Below are 17,525 nucleotides of genomic sequence, written 5' to 3'. Positions count from 1 at the left end.
ACATTTTAAAAATCGGACATGTTGGCTGGATTCACAAGATGTGTATCTTTCATTTGCTGTATTGGACTTGTTAATGTGTGAAAGTTAAATATTTCTAAAAAAAAAAAAAATCATTTCGCGCTCTGCCTTTTCAGTGGAATGTGGGAGGAGTTCCGCTAGCGGAACCCCGGAGCCAGACAGGTTAAAGCATGTGGGGACAGCAGACTGGGATGTGGAGAGATTGAATATGTCCGTAAACACACCAGTCAGCTGGTCTGTGCATGCTCTGAGGACGCAACTAGGGATGCCGTCTGGACCGGCAGCATTGCAAGGGTTAACACGTTTAAATGTCTTACTCACGTCGGCCACGGAGAAGGAGAGTCCACTGTCCTTGGTAGCTGGCCACGTCGGTGGCACTGTGTTATCCTCAAAGCGGGCAAAGAACGTTTTTAGCTTGTCTGGTGTCCGCGACGTGGTTGGTTTTCCTTTTGTATTCCGTGATTGTCTGTAGACCCCACTTGCGACTCCACTTTGCCTTGATACTGACGTTTTGCCTGTTTGATTGCCTTGCGAAAGGATTGACTACTCTGTTTGTATTCTGCCACCTTGCCATGGTTAAATGCGGTGGTTCGTGCCTTCAGTTTTGCGCGAATGCTGCCATCTATCCATGGCTTCTGGTTAGGTTTTAATAATCACAGTGGGTACAAAATCTCCTATACACTTCTTGATAAACTCAGTACCGGAGCGCCAAGTCTAGGACCAAAAGGCTCCTTAACAGCTTCTACCCCCAAGCCATAAGACTGCTGAACAATTAATCAAATGGCCACCGGACTATTTACATTGACCTTCCCCTTCCATTTGTTTTGTACACTGCTGCTACTCGCTGTTTATTATCTATGCATAGTCACTACCTACATATGCAAATTACCTCAACTAACCTGTACCCTGACTCGGTACCGGTACCCCCTGTATATAACCTCGTTATTGTTATTTCATTGTGTTACTTTTTATAATTTTTTACTTTATTTTATTTTGTAAATATTTTCTTAACTCTTCTTGAACTGCACTGTTGGTTAATGGCTTGTAAGTAAGCACTTCACGGTAAGGTCTACACTTGTTGTATTCGGCGCAAGTGACAAATAAAGTTTGATTTGATTTGTACATATCCATATTATTCTCAGAAGCTACCCAATCAAAACAATCTTGAAGTGTGGATTCTGATTGCTCAGACCAACGTTGAATAGTTCTTAGCATGGGTATTTCCTGTTTGAATTTCTGCCTATAGAAAGAGAGGAGCAAAATGGAGTCGTGGTCAGATTTTCCGAAAGGAGGGCGAGGGAGGGCCTTGTATGCATCCCGGAAGTTAGAGTAACAATGGTCCAGTGTTTTTCCAGTACGAGTGCTGCAGTTGATATGCTGATAGAATTTAGGTAGCCTTTTCCTCAAATTTGCTCTGTTAAAATGAAAAATAACAATAAATGCAGCCTCGGGATATATGGCTTCCAGTTTCATGTCATTAGTATAGATTGAAAAAAGTAAGGGGCACCCTCTGTGTTCTGTTAGACAGGTAACTTTTTATCCACAATATAGCAGGGGGGGTAACGCCATAGCACATACATTTTTCCATCAGCAGACTATGATCGATAATGTCGAAAGCCACACTAAAGTCTAACAAAACATCTCCCACAATCTTTTTATCATCAAAGCCAATCATCAGTCATTTGTGGAAAAGCCATGCTTGTTAAATGCCCTTCCCTATAAGCATGCTGAAAGTCTGTTGTCAATTTGGTTACAGTAAAATAGCATTGTATCTGGTCAAACACAATTTTTCCCAAAAGTTTACAAAGGATTGGTAACAGGCTGATTGGTCGGCTATTTGAGCCAGTAAAGGGGTCTTTACTATTCTTGGGTAGCGGAATTACTTTTGCTTCTCTCCAAGCTTGAGGGCACACACTTTCTGGTAGGCTTAGATAGAAGATATGGCAAATAGGAGTGGCAATATCATTAGCTAATTTCCTCAGTCATTTTCTATTGAAGTTGTCAGACCCCTGTGATAGACAACAATAATTATTTAACTTCTTCCACACTCACTTTACGGAATTCAAAATTACAATTTTAATTTAAGGTGCTCCAAAGCTTTTTACTGTAATTCTTAAATTAAATTATCTTTGTTTCATAGAATAGTTTCTTCTTCTTTTTATTCAGTTTAGTCTCATGATTTCTCAATTTGCAGTACGTTTGCCAACTAGTTGTGAAGCCAGACTTATTTGCCATTCCTTTTTCCTCATCCCTCTCTTGGTGGTCTATAGCAGCTTCCCACCAGAATGGGCTTTGGGTGAGGCAGACTAACCTGTGGCCATACCAATACAACAGTATTTAACATGAGATCCTCTCTAAGCTTTACAGGAAAGTGATTCTGAATATAAAACGGCCACACCTTCACCTTTGGCATTTCTGTATTTTCTGTAGATGTTATACCATGTATTGCTACCACTGTATCATCAAAGCTATTATCTAAGTGAGTTTCAGAGATTTTCAGAATATGAACGTTTCCAGCAAATTATTGATTTTATGAACCTTGTTTTTAATGTGGGCTATTTGTAACACTTTTCTGGGATTCTTGATTGTTTTAATTGCTTTACTGGGGAAACTTAGCAGAAGTAGACATGCTCATGTTATTTATGTTAGTGCAGGTAAGCTGCACACAGTGGACGTCCTACTAGGGCACTTCACCTCAGTGCTAGCAGTATAACTTTGGTTCATAGGCACATGATTACTGCATTCAATAGCTGTAGGATCAGCAAAGGCCTTCAAGTCAGTTAGAGGGACATAAATTAGGTTACTTACATTGTATCTTACAATGCCCCTGGGATAATGTACATTTTCTGAAGCATTATGGCAACTCAGCGACACAATGGTAGGGGTTAACTGAGTTGGGCTTGGGTCATTGATAAGTCATTGTCTCAATGCAGCCTTATAATGCTCTGAAATGATCCAGGAACCCAAATGATTTTGGTGGATCCCATCCTCCTTATAAAACAAGCTTAGTTTCCAGAATGTATTAACATTTTAAAATAATGTTACACCCACAGAGCTGCAATAGTCTCGTAGCCAGTTATGGAGGGCTAAAACTCTGCTGAAATATTCAACGCCACAATTTAGGGTGGGCACAGGGCCAGATATTATGAGGTCTTTGTTGGTGTCAAGCAGAGACCCAATCAGTTCTTTAAAATACATCTTCAGCTGTTCTTAGCTGCCCTTCATAATGTAATTGAATCCCACATGAACTTTGACAGACTCAATTTCCTGATGCAGGTTAGAAATGTTTGGGAGCAGCTTATTGATGTTTCTGTACTCTTGCTCCTGGATAGCACAACGTTTTTGCTCCAGGGACTGAGATATTTCTCACCATCAAACTGCCCAATACAACTTTCGGAGAAGAGGATGAAAAAATGTGCCCTTTCCAATCCCTCACACAATTCGTTGAACCTTTCACGGGCCCACGAGAAGCAGGATACTATACACCCACTGCTCCTGGCAATAGGTTCAGATCTCTCCCTGCAGGCAGTGCCCTGTGAGATCCGGAGAGAGGGAAAGGAGTCGAACTTGATGACGAAGCCGCTGCTGGAGTCAGCATAGTTGGAGTCAGCACAGCCATCGCAGACACATGCAATCCCAGCAAAGAAGGCATAGGTAAACCAGGCACCAGTGCGGCGAAGTTATTCCTTATGTCAATCTGCTTCAAACCACTTGCAGACACATCAGTCTGTTTAGCAGCATGCCACTACCTTCGGTTTCCATGAGTTGTGACATGGGACGAGCGTTGATTGGAACAATAAACACAGCTTCTACAGCGCTATAAACGTTTGTTAGCTATTCCAGGCAAAGCGGGCTCTATTGCAACCTAGCTAGCTGGCTAGTGGGTAGCAGGTGTTGACACAAACACTTATGTGTACAACAGGCTGAACCAACAGGTCGAGGCGCAGGAGGTATCCAAATTTGTGACAAGAGTTAAAAACTATTTAATGAAAATTAAAACTATTCCAACAACAGACCGAGTGAAACAGTACACTGATCTGTTGCACGCTCTGATGACGTCTGTGTTGGACGCAATTATTGACTGCAATCAGAAACATATTGTCCATAAACGTTCCTGCAGAAATGACACACACACCTCCTGTCATTGCTGACAGGTGTCCTGATAGCCTGCCACCTGTTCTACACCCTGTGTGTGAGCTCCAGTGAGGTGGTCCACTACGTGCGTATCAAACGTCCCCGCTGCATCCAGACCCCCTCAGCCTGTGCCATGGGCCCATTTCACCCTGCTGCAGTACCTGCACCATCAAGTCCTCCTCTTCCATGGCCAGGAGGCCTGCACACTTGTCATTCACCCAAGGTCTCTGTTTTGTGTAATTATTTTATTAAATTTTAATTATTTATTTTATTTTATTTAATTATTAACACTTTATTTTTTTGTGTTTTTAGTTTTTTTATTACTTTCCCTGTGGTTGTCTGAGGTTTTGACTTTGGGGCCAATAGGAAGAACCCTTATGGGTTCTTCATTTTGTCTAGGCTACCTGGGGCGGCAGGTAGCCTAGTGGTTAGAGCATTGGGCCAGTGACTGAACGTTTTCTAGATTGAATCCCTTTTTATTTTATTTTATTATATTTCACCTTTATTTAACCAGGTAGGCCAGTTGAGAACAAGTTCTTATTTACAACTGCGACCTGGCCAAGATAAAGCAAAGCAGTGCGACACAAACAACACAGAGTTACACATGGGATAAACAAACGTACAGTCACTAACACAATAGAGAAGTCTATATACAGTGTGTGAAAATGTAAGGCAATAAATAGGCCAAAGTGGTGAAATAATTACAATTTAGCAATTAAACACTGGAGTGATAGATGTGCAGAAGATGAATGTGCAAGTAGAGATACTGGGGTGCAAAGGAGCAAAAAATGGGCTGTATACAGGTGCAATGATCGGTAAGCTGCTCTGACAGCTGATGCATAAAGTTAGTGAGGGAGATATAAGACTCCAGCTTCAGTGATTTTTGCAATTTGTTCCAGTCATTGGCAGCAGAGAACTGGAAGGAAAGGCGGCCAAAGAAAGAGTTGGCTTTGGGGATGACCAGTGAAATATACCTGTTGGAGTGCGTGCTACGGGTGGGTGCTGCTATGGTGAGCAGTGAGCTGAGATAAGGAGGGGCTTTACTTAGCAAAGACTTATAGATGACCTGGAGCCAGTTGGTTTGGCGACGAATATGAAGCGAGTGCCAGCCAATTAGAGCAAACGGGTCGCAGTGGTGGGTAGTATATGGGGCTTTGGTGACAAAACGGATGGCACTGTGATAGACTATATCCAATTTGCTGAGTAAAGTGTTGGAGGCTATTTTGTAAATGACATCGCCGAAGTCAAGGATCAGTAGGATGGTCAGTTTTACGAGGGTATGTTTGGCAGCATGAGTGAAGGATGCTTTGTTGCAAAATAGGAAGCCGGTTCTAGATTTAATTTTGGATTGGAGATGGTTAATGTGAGTCTGGAAGGAGAGTTTACAGTCTAACCAGACACCTAGGTATTTGTAGTTGTCCACATATACTAAGTCAGAACCATCCAGAGTAGTGATGCTAGACGGCGAGTTGAAGAGCATGCATTTAGTTTTACTTGCATTTAAGAGCAGTTGGAGGCCACGGAAGGAGTTTTGTATGGCATTGAAGCTCGTCTGAAGGTTTGTTAACACAGTGTCCAAAGAAGGACCGGTAGTATACTGAACTCTATCTGAGAAGTAGTTGGTGAAACAGGTGAGGCAGTCATTTGAGAAACCAAGGCTGTTGAGTTGGCCAATAAGAATACAGTGATTGACAGAGTCGAAAGCCTTGGCCAGGTCGATGAAGACGGCTGCACAGTATTATCTTTTATCGTTGGCGGATATGATATCGTTTAAGACCTTGAGCGTGGCTGAGGTGGACCCATGAACAGCTCGGAAACCAGATTGCATAGGGGAGAAGTTACAGTGGGATTCGAAATGGTCGGTGATCTGTTTGTTAACTTGGCTTTCGAAGACTGTAGAAAGGCAGGGTAGGATAGAGATAGGTCTGTAACAGTTTGGGTCTAGAGTGTCTCCCCCCTTTGAAGAGGGGGATGACCGCGGCAGCTTTCCAATCTTTAGGGATCTCAGACGATACGAAAGAGAGGTTGAACAGGCCAGTAATAGGAGTTGCAACAATTGCGGCGGATAATTTTAGAAAGAGAGGGTCCAGATTGTCTATCCCAGCTTATTTGTAGGGGTCTAGATTTTGCAGCTCTTTCAGAACATCAGCTATCTGGATTTGGGTGAAGGAGAAATGGGGAGGCTTGGGCAAGTTGCTGTGGGGGGTACAGAGCTGTTGACCAGGGTAGGGGTAGCCAGGTGGAAAGCATGGCCAGCCGTAGAAAAATGCTTATTGAAATTCTCGATTATCGTAGATTTATTGGTGGTGACAGTGTTTCCTAGCCTCAGTGCAGTGGGCAGCTGGGAGGAGGTGCTCTTATTCTCCATGGACTTTACAGTGTCCCAGAACTTTTCTGAGTTTGTGCTACAGGATGCAAATTTCTGTTTGAAAAAGCGAACCTTTGCTTTCCTAACTGCCTGTGTATATTGGTTCCTAACTTCCCTGAAAAGTTGCATATCGCATTGGCTATTCGATGCTAATGCAGTACGCAAAAGGATGTTTTTGTGCTGGTCAAGGGCAGTCAAATCTGGAGTGAACCAAGGGCTACAATTGAAGTCAGAAGTTTACATACACTAGGTTGGAGTCATTAAAACTCATTTTTCAACCACTCCACACATTTCTTGTTAACAAACTATAGTTTTGGCAAGTCGGTTAAGACATCTACTTTGTGCATGACACAAGTAATTTTTCCAACAATTGTTTACAGACAGATTATTTCACTTATAATTCACTGTATCACAATACCAGTGGGTCAGACGTTTACATACACTAGTTGACTGTGCCTTTAAACAACTTGAAAAATTCCACAAAATGATGTCATGGCTTTAGAAGCTTCTGATAGGCTAATTGACATAATTTGAGTCAATTGGAGGTGTACCTGTATTTCAAGGCCTACCTTCAAACTCAGTGCCTCTTTGCTTGACATCATGGGGAAATCAAAAGAAATCAGCCAATAACTCAGTAAGAAAATTGTAGACCTCCAGCAGTCTGGCTCATCCTTGGGAGCAATTTCCAAACGCCTGAAGGTACCACGTTCATCTGTACAAACAATAGTGCGCAAGTATAAACACCATGGGACCACACAGCCATCATACCGCTCAGGAAGGAGATGCGTTCTGTCTTCTAGAGATGAACGTACTTTGGTGTGAAAAGTGCAAATCAATCCCAGAACAACAGCAAAGAACCTTGTGATGATGCTGGAGGAAACAGGTAGAAAAGTATCTATATCCACAGTAAAACAAGTCCTATATCAACATAACCTGAAAGGCCGCTCAGCAAGGAAGAAGCCACTGCTCCAAAACTGCCATAAAAAAGCCAGTCTACGGTTTGCAACTGCACATGGGGACAAAGATTGTACTTTTTTGAGAAATGTCCTCTGGTCTGATGAAACAAAAATAGAACTGTTTGGCCATAATGACCATCATTATGTTTGGAGGAAGAAGGGGGAGGCTTGCAAGCCGAAGAACACCATCCCATCCGTGAAGCACGGGGGTGGCAGCATCATGTTGTGGGGTTGCTTTGCTGCAGGAGGGCCTCGTGCACTTGACAAAATAGATGGCATCATGAGGAAGAAAATTTATGTGGATATATTGAAGCAACATCTCAAGACATCAATCAGGAAGTTAAAACTTGGTCGCAAATGGGTCTTCCAAATGAACAATGACCCAAAGCATACTTCCAAAGTTGTGGAAAATGGCTTAAGGATAATAAAGTCAAGGTATTGGAGTGGCCATCGCAAAGCCTTGACCTTCCTATAGAGAATTTGTGGGCAGAACTGAAAAAGTGTGTGTGAGCAAGGAGGCCTACAAACCTGACTCAGTTACACCAGCTCTGTCAGGAGGAAGGGGCCAAAATTCACATAACTTATTGTGGGAAGCTTGTGGAAGGCTACCTGAAACGTTTGACCCAAGTTAAACATTTTAAAGGTAATGCTACCAAATACTAATTGAGTGTGTGTAAACTTCTGACCCACTGGGAATGTCATGAAAGAAATAAAAGCTGAAATAAATCATTCTCTCTACTATTTTTCTGACATTTCACATTCTTAAAATAAAGTGGTGATCCTAACTGACCTAAGACAGAGAAGTTTTACTAGGATTAAATGTCAGGAATTATGAAAAACTGAGTTTAAATGTATTTGGCTAAGATGTATGTAAACTTCCGACTTCAACTGTATATCTGTTCTTAGTTCTTAGTTCTAATCCCTGAGCTGACAAGGTAAAAATATGCCGTTCTGCCCCTGAACTAGGCAGTTAACCCACTGTTCCTAGGCCGTCATTGTAAATAAGAATTTGTTCTTAACTGACTTGCCTAAAAAATGTAATTGTCCCTGTAGGGGATAGATAGACATCTACATAGAACCCTGTCGTAGAACCCTTTGATTTGTCCCTGTAGAGCAGAGATGGGCAACTGTCGGCTTGTGCAGATCAATTTCCAAAAAATAAAAAATAAACAAAATTACATTTAGAAACTCAGTCGGGGTCTCAACTTACTTTTGAGAGTTAGAATAGTAGAATACACAAGGTGCAATTTCGAAATTTGCAGTTTCTCTTTTTATGTTAGTCACTGACAATCACTCAGTCAGCCGTCATCGGCTAAACAAATTACCGACCGGGGGATACCCATTGATTTTGTTTTCACTCTACTCAGATATCATATTAACATGGCAGAATTCAGGGCATAATGTGTAGAATTTAAGGAAATTTGCTTAAAAACTGTAAATATATCTCTCCACCCTATGGAAAAATGTGTAGACGTGCATGAAATATGTTATAAAATTGCTGAATCTTCTCTCTGCCCCATGGGAAAATGTGTAGAATTGCAGAAAACTTGCTTTAAAACTGCAACATTTTATCTATGGCCCATGTCAAAATGTGTAGAATTGCAGGAAATTAATTCTAAAACTAATTATTTTTCTCTCTGCTTAGGCCCCCCAAAAGGCTAGGGCTGGCTCTGACTGCATGTGTGGGTATGGATGTGGGTATGCAGACCTGTGAGCCACTGTGGTCCCTCATGATGAGTTCAGACTTTTGGTGGCCCCCACCCCCATCAAAGCTGCCTATCCCTGCTGTAGGGGAACTTCCATTTAGAACCCTTTCATGAATAACTCTCTGGTTCCAGGCAGAACCAATGACAGGTTCTAAAGTTATACTTATACAATACTTCAGATCTGCTTATAGTACACACTGTCCAAAATTACCTGTAATTTGACAGTAAGTTACCAGCTACTGAATTGCAGTGAAAATACAGAATTTTGACTGTTGAATTAAGGTTATTGTTGTTAAATGAGTTGTTGTTACATTCACTGCACTTTGAAATGTAGGTGGGAGCAATGTGCTGTCGGAGGCTCATTCGCATATTTGGGGGCATGGCCTGAAATATGTTGTTTTTGTGCCAACCATTAAGGGAACTGCTGTACCATGTTGATGAATGTTGAGCACTTCATTTGTCCACTCACAGTTCTATAATCTTTGTAAGAGCTTGTGAGAAGCAAGCGCAGCACTGTTAAGAAGTTACTGTGCATTTTCCAGTAACTTAACTGCGGTAAATCACTGGATAGTTCATGTTAAAAAAAAATCTAACTTACTGTCAGTAGTGATGGGAAACCAAGGCTTTCTGAAGGATTTGGGGCTATCACCAAATTGTGCCAAAAAACAGTTAATTATGCAGAGCTTTATTATCTGTTCACAATGCGCATTAGTGTCTTCTGTTGGTCAGCAATAAATATCTCCAATGTTTCAATCACAACTCTGTGGTGCAGCAGTAAGTCATTAGCTTTGTTAGCCTAGGGTGGCAGGTAGCTTAGAAGTTGTGAGCATTGGGCCAGTAACTGAAAGGTTACTGGTTCAAGTCCCCAAGCTGAATAGTTGAAAAACCTGTTGATGTGCCTTTTAGCAAGGCACTTAACTAATTGCTATAAATAAGAGCATCTGCTAAATGAGATGTAAATAATCAGTTGGAATACTAGGTTTACATCATGCTTCCCATTTTTGCTTTCAAGTTTACAATTTTTCAAAAACTGAATCCATGGCATTATTTAGGATGCTTAAGACAGAATCGTATACTATACTAAATAAAACAAATTATTTGAACAACAGTGCAGAAAGTGTGGTTTCACAAAATAATGTCTTCAATGGGATTGAACCTCATACCCTCCCTATGTTCCCTGATCTACCTGCTAAGATACCGGCCTAACTATATTTGTAAGTACGGTGTCCAGTAAAGGTCAGTGTTTGAAAGCTGCTTAGAATGGAAGAAAGCACTGGAACCACTGCATAATCAGTGGGATCTCGCATTTTGCAACACACGGTTTGAAAAAGCACATGATCAAATGAAGCTTCAGACATCATTGATGACATCCTTCTGATAAAGTGATACACGCATCGGCACACTGCTTTAAAGTTAGCTGCTTAGAGATTTCCACACATGCCTTGGAGCTCCAGTATCAAACATAACATCCATAACTGTCAGCTTGCTGCAAGCAGTTATTGTAAAATGCACAGTAACTTACTGTGGCTGATCTCTGTCATGCTCACTGACCTGATGGTGTGGCAGGAAGGTCAGTTTGCTCCCAACCGCAAAGAATGCTTAAAATAGCAGTGATGGGGAAATGAAGCATCCTGAAGCATTGAGGCTTTCCAGGCAATTGTGTCAAAAATAGGTTAATTACTCTAGGCTTTAATCAACACAGTCTACACTAGTGGCACCTGCTGGTAAAAAATAATTTAGGGCAGCCAAATTATTATAGATGAAGTCCCAAAAGCTGTAGCGTGTGCGCAGAGTAACCTTTTTGTATTCTACCGAAACCAATACCAAACCAATTTACCACTATACTTGATTATCTCCACATACACCCTGAAAGAAACTGACAAGTACCATGTGAGTTCTAAGTGTGCCTCTGAAAGTACCTTATGTTTACCTTTGACCATTTTGTACCCCAGGGAACAACACTGTACCCTAACCATACAGTAATTTCCAGAGTGTGTGGATATAGGTTTTTTTGTAATAAAGATGTAGCTGGTGGAACTGCTGAAACATTAATGCACTTCTGCCCAAACGCTTGCAAATTCAAATCATCAAGGCATTTATACACACTTTACATCAGTGGTCACCAACCGGCCGATCGTGTTCAACTGGTCAATCTCCAAGGCTTTCCTTGTCGATCACCAAACATTTCTGTAAAAACACAACGATAAAGCCTAGCGTTCATGTTTTTTTATTCGTTTTCCACTGTTGGTGGTAGGTGCACTTGATTCAGCCGCCCTAGCTCCGGGAAGGCAAAGTCTTCTAATTTTCAACAATTTCATGTGTCTGAAGGTAGAACTCCGTCTACCCGGCAAGCCCACAGTAAGTTACCAGCTACTGAATTGCAGTGAAAATACAGAATTTTGACTGTTGAATTAAGGTTATTGTTGTTAAATGAGTTGTTGTTACATTCACTGCACTTTGAAATGTAGGTGGGAGCAATGTGCTGTCGGAGGCTCATTCGCATATTTGGGGGCATGGCCTGAAATATGTTGTTTTTGTGCCAACCATTAAGGGAACTGCTGTACCATGTTGATGAATGTTGAGCACTTCATTTGTCCACTCACAGTTCTATAATCTTTGTAAGAGCTTGTGAGAAGCAAGCGCAGCACTGTTAAGAAGTTACTGTGCATTTTCCAGTAACTTAACTGCGGTAAATCACTGGATAGTTCATGTTAAAAAAAAATCTAACTTACTGTCAGTAGTGATGGGAAACCAAGGCTTTCTGAAGGATTTGGGGCTATCACCAAATTGTGCCAAAAAACAGTTAATTATGCAGAGCTTTATTATCTGTTCACAATGCGCATTAGTGTCTTCTGTTGGTCAGCAATAAATATCTCCAATGTTTCAATCACAACTCTGTGGTGCAGCAGTAAGTCATTAGCTTTGTTAGCCTAGGGTGGCAGGTAGCTTAGAAGTTGTGAGCATTGGGCCAGTAACTGAAAGGTTACTGGTTCAAGTCCCCAAGCTGAATAGTTGAAAAACCTGTTGATGTGCCTTTTAGCAAGGCACTTAACTAATTGCTATAAATAAGAGCATCTGCTAAATGAGATGTAAATAATCAGTTGGAATACTAGGTTTACATCATGCTTCCCATTTTTGCTTTCAAGTTTACAATTTTTCAAAAACTGAATCCATGGCATTATTTAGGATGCTTAAGACAGAATCGTATACTATACTAAATAAAACAAATTATTTGAACAACAGTGCAGAAAGTGTGGTTTCACAAAATAATGTCTTCAATGGGATTGAACCTCATACCCTCCCTATGTTCCCTGATCTACCTGCTAAGATACCGGCCTAACTATATTTGTAAGTACGGTGTCCAGTAAAGGTCAGTGTTTGAAAGCTGCTTAGAATGGAAGAAAGCACTGGAACCACTGCATAATCAGTGGGATCTCGCATTTTGCAACACACGGTTTGAAAAAGCACATGATCAAATGAAGCTTCAGACATCATTGATGACATCCTTCTGATAAAGTGATACACGCATCGGCACACTGCTTTAAAGTTAGCTGCTTAGAGATTTCCACACATGCCTTGGAGCTCCAGTATCAAACATAACATCCATAACTGTCAGCTTGCTGCAAGCAGTTATTGTAAAATGCACAGTAACTTACTGTGGCTGATCTCTGTCATGCTCACTGACCTGATGGTGTGGCAGGAAGGTCAGTTTGCTCCCAACCGCAAAGAATGCTTAAAATAGCAGTGATGGGGAAATGAAGCATCCTGAAGCATTGAGGCTTTCCAGGCAATTGTGTCAAAAATAGGTTAATTACTCTAGGCTTTAATCAACACAGTCTACACTAGTGGCACCTGCTGGTAAAAAATAATTTAGGGCAGCCAAATTATTATAGATGAAGTCCCAAAAGCTGTAGCGTGTGCGCAGAGTAACCTTTTTGTATTCTACCGAAACCAATACCAAACCAATTTACCACTATACTTGATTATCTCCACATACACCCTGAAAGAAACTGACAAGTACCATGTGAGTTCTAAGTGTGCCTCTGAAAGTACCTTATGTTTACCTTTGACCATTTTGTACCCCAGGGAACAACACTGTACCCTAACCATACAGTAATTTCCAGAGTGTGTGGATATAGGTTTTTTTGTAATAAAGATGTAGCTGGTGGAACTGCTGAAACATTAATGCACTTCTGCCCAAACGCTTGCAAATTCAAATCATCAAGGCATTTATACACACTTTACATCAGTGGTCACCAACCGGCCGATCGTGTTCAACTGGTCAATCTCCAAGGCTTTCCTTGTCGATCACCAAACATTTCTGTAAAAACACAACGATAAAGCCTAGCGTTCATGTTTTTTTATTCGTTTTCATATGAATTGGTGCATGAGGCAGAAGTAATGCAGTGCGACTTAAGTTTCACCATCAGTTGGAAGACTGTGTCCCCTTTTCTCAGCGGAGGAAGGGAGAGAGGAGGGACGGTGAGTTGGGTGAAAGGCAGCCTTACTGCTGCTCTCTCCCCTCAGACTGACCATCAGATGCAGGTCATCAGCCCAGTAAAAAAAAATACATATTATGCTCACTCAGCTGTGCCTCACAAGTAATACTACAAATGATCTATTAACAGTGTGATCATATACCAAACATTTTGAAATATAATTTCTAAATGGTCAGAGAAGAACAATATTGGCATGGCAATTCAAGCATAGCCAATTTGTGGTGGTAATGTATTGGGCCTACTGCACAAACCTCATTGATACATAATTGTTTTTAATTGGTTAATGTTGCATAGGCTTATGTTTTTTAAAGTTATGTTTAAAAATAATCTGAGTGGTATATTTCGGTTTACATTTTGACTCAGAAAGTGATCTTGACTCAGAAAGTGATCTTGACTCAGAAAGTGATCTTGAATCAGAAAAGGTTGGTGACCACTGGTCGAGCTGGTCTGCAAACCACACCCATCATTATCATACTTCCCAGCATGCTCTATTGCGGTTTAAAAAAATATTGTTTGTTTCAATATCTGTATTTTGCATGTACATTGATTGATTAATCAAATAATTTATCTTATGCTACACAAAGATAAATAACATACATGTTTTGTTAGTTGGATTTATTGCACCCTTTACTGAAATGGTTGTTCCAGTTTCAAATTTCAAATGTAATTTTAATTTTATGTTTATATTTGTTTTTGTTTGCATTTTATTATTATTAGTATTATTATAATTTTTTTATTAATTTTTGTTTTCTTTATAATAAAAAAAAAAAAGTTGATCTTTCAGATCCTGGCAGTCATTTCAGAATGACGTGACGTTGCTGGTGACCACTGTATGCTGTAGGGATTGGAAGTTTGGATCTTTTTACTGACTTGGATCTTTTCGGCTTGTTCAATCAAAATAACAACTCTTTTGGGGGTGATACGGCTTCTGCAGAAGTAAGGGCATTCATACTTTGTGCATTTCGCGGAGCAGTGCATAGTTGTTGAGCAGAGCTGTTGTGAAGGAAATTGTCAAGGAAGTGAGTTTGTGTGTATACAGGACCTCCGCAATTGCATCACACCCTTCATACAGAATCTCCGACCACATTTTTGGATCAACCTTAAATTGGCTCCTATTGTGATAGACTTGTAAAAGTGTGCTTTAAACAATGTACATTTGTTGATTGCTAGGCATACAAATACAATTATTTATTGATACATTTGAAATGAGGTCTAGTTGTGGCAGCAACCGGACTAGATTGTGAACGACTCTTTGCAGAATGCATTGCTTGACTGCCTTGAGGGTGTTAAGTAGCCTGACGACACACACTAAATTATTCTGCTGCGTCTGTGGGCGTGGCATAGCGTTTGAACGGAGAAAGGAGTCTGGGTAGCCAGGCAAGGTGCTTCGAAGAGTCCTTCACTAACTGCAGTCCACCAAAGGATTTGTTCTCGAGTTTGAGTTTGTTGAGCAGAGGCTGTGTAATGTTTTGGTTCTACAAAGCTGTGTCACACCCTCCTTACGGAGTTTCCAACCACATTTTCATATCAAACATAAATTGGCCCTTAAAGGCGCTGCATGGTCCATCCAACAACTGCATTGGCCGTGTAGCATTTAGCACGATGGTATGACCTCTGCAGAAGTCAGGGCATTCATACTTTTTGAGCTTTTCGGAGCAGCACAGTGCTGTTGTGATGGAATTTGTCAAGGAAGTGAGTTTGTGTTTATATCTCCCGCCCTCACCTACCGTCAACCAATCATGTCTATTGGTATATGGAGCCCTCCGCATTGTTACAAAATTTGAGAGGCACCTACACCTCCGACCGCATTTTCGGATCAAGCATAAATTGGATTTCAATCCTGCTGTAGGACTCGTTGCGGCCCCAGCACTAGCAGGTCAAACGAACGACTAAAATTAATGAGTTGACTAGAATCATGAAAAACGAATCATGACTCTAGTCAAAATCTTCAGCAGGGCCCACTCTCTCTCTCAATCCTCCCCTTTCTCCAGTACCCTATGGGTTCCTGTATCTGTTTCTTAAAGCTATCTGTGTTCATTATGATCATCAACTAGGTGGTGTACCTACTGTGTGCCCGGCCATCTTACAGCCTTGGCCTTGAGCCTGCCTGCCTTTCTGGAGGTGCATGCTGGAGAGGAGGGCAGAATGTTGGGCCCTGGGCAGGGCTGGTGGCCAAGTAGTACCTACCCCTACAGATCGCCACCCCTTATCTTGCCAGAGGCAGCTGTTATGGCTTGCCGATGCACGGAAAACCCAGCCAACTGTTACATGTCGTCGTTCAGCCACGACTAGGTGAAACATAAGATATTACTGTTTTTAATGTCCCGTTGGTAGGATATTCTTCAACAGAGCTCACCCAGTTTATCTGCGTTTTCTTCATGTGAATGATGGGGATTTGGGCCTTTCCTGATATCCAGAAGCTCTTTTCAGTCATAAGAGACGGTGGCAGAAACATTATGTACAAAATAAGTTGCAAACAACATGAAAAAATACACAAAATAGCACAGTTGGTTAGGAGCCCGTAAAACGGCAGCCATATCCTCCGGTGCCATTATCTTGCCGTCATTGTCACAAATCCACACCGGTCCTTAAATCCCACCTGCGTTAACAGTTCAGAGCGAGAAGGTGTCTAGGTTATATAGAAATAAAGACACTCAAATTGAAAATCATTTAACAAAATTGGTGTAGATTACAATCTGCATGAAGGCTGCATAGGATTTGTAGTACTAATGCTACTCGGTGCATCCAATGGCAATATCCGTGATAGGTATAATGCCGGGAGCCGCTTGCTGAATTGACAGCTCCAACACAGTTACACCTCCAACATCGCCTAAATAAAAACAATAAGACTGCTATGCAGTTGTCGGTTATCACAGGATAAAGCAGATCGGATTGAATCTAGATCTGCTGGGAAGTTACTAAGCTCCTAAAGCTTGTTCCCCGGATCTCAACATTTGGGCCCTCCTGAATTGACTAAAATGTAATAGAGTTTACCATACTATGATATGAACATATGGGAATGGGATACCTTAATCTGTCATGGGCTGCCTACCTGTAACTGGAATCCTAACTGCACTCTGCTCTATCTCCCCTCTGTCTCTCTTTGTTGACTGACAGGTGCGGCAGGTAGCCTAGCGGTTAAGAACGCTGGGCCAGTAACCAAAAGCTTGATATTTCAAATCCCAAGCTGACTATCTGGAAAAAATCTGTCAATCTGCTCTTGAGCAAGGCACTACAACCTAATTGCTACAGGGTCGCCGTCAATAATTGCTAATCCCTTTGGTTGTGACCCTACTCTCAGCGGGTGTCTGAGTGGGATATGCAACAAACACATTTCCACATATGGAAATGCAACAAACACACTTGTACATGTGTGAAACAAAACAGATATAAGAACCCCTGATTTGACAGGAGGAGCTGGACAGCAGTGAGTGGCCTGAGCCCTACTGGTCACAGTCAGATCCACACATACTTAGCTCTCTACTGAGGACCTGGATGGAGAAACTCAAGGTAAGAGAGATCAGATAAAGAACCACAATCTCACTACAGAGATAAAATGTCACTAAATTGCAACTGATAGCTCTCTCCTACTCTCTCTCTTTCCCTGTTTCGTTCTCTCTGCAGTAGCCTGTTCTGAGTGCCAAGGACATAGAGGTTGACCTCAGTATCTCAAAACATGAACCATCTCTGTGTGCTGATGCAGGTGAGACCCAGTCAGACCATATACCCGCGTTTAATCATATCATGGCTTACTTTAGGGTCTTCAATCTCCTCTTACGTTCATCAAAGATGTTGAAAGCATCAGCAACTAGCGTGTGTGTGTGGTCCCAGTAGCCTCACATCA

Source organism: Salvelinus alpinus, chromosome 9, assembly GCF_045679555.1.
Source record: "Salvelinus alpinus chromosome 9, SLU_Salpinus.1, whole genome shotgun sequence".
NCBI classification, from domain to species: Eukaryota; Metazoa; Chordata; class Actinopteri; order Salmoniformes; family Salmonidae; genus Salvelinus; species Salvelinus alpinus.
This window is presented reverse-complemented; position numbering follows the sequence as displayed.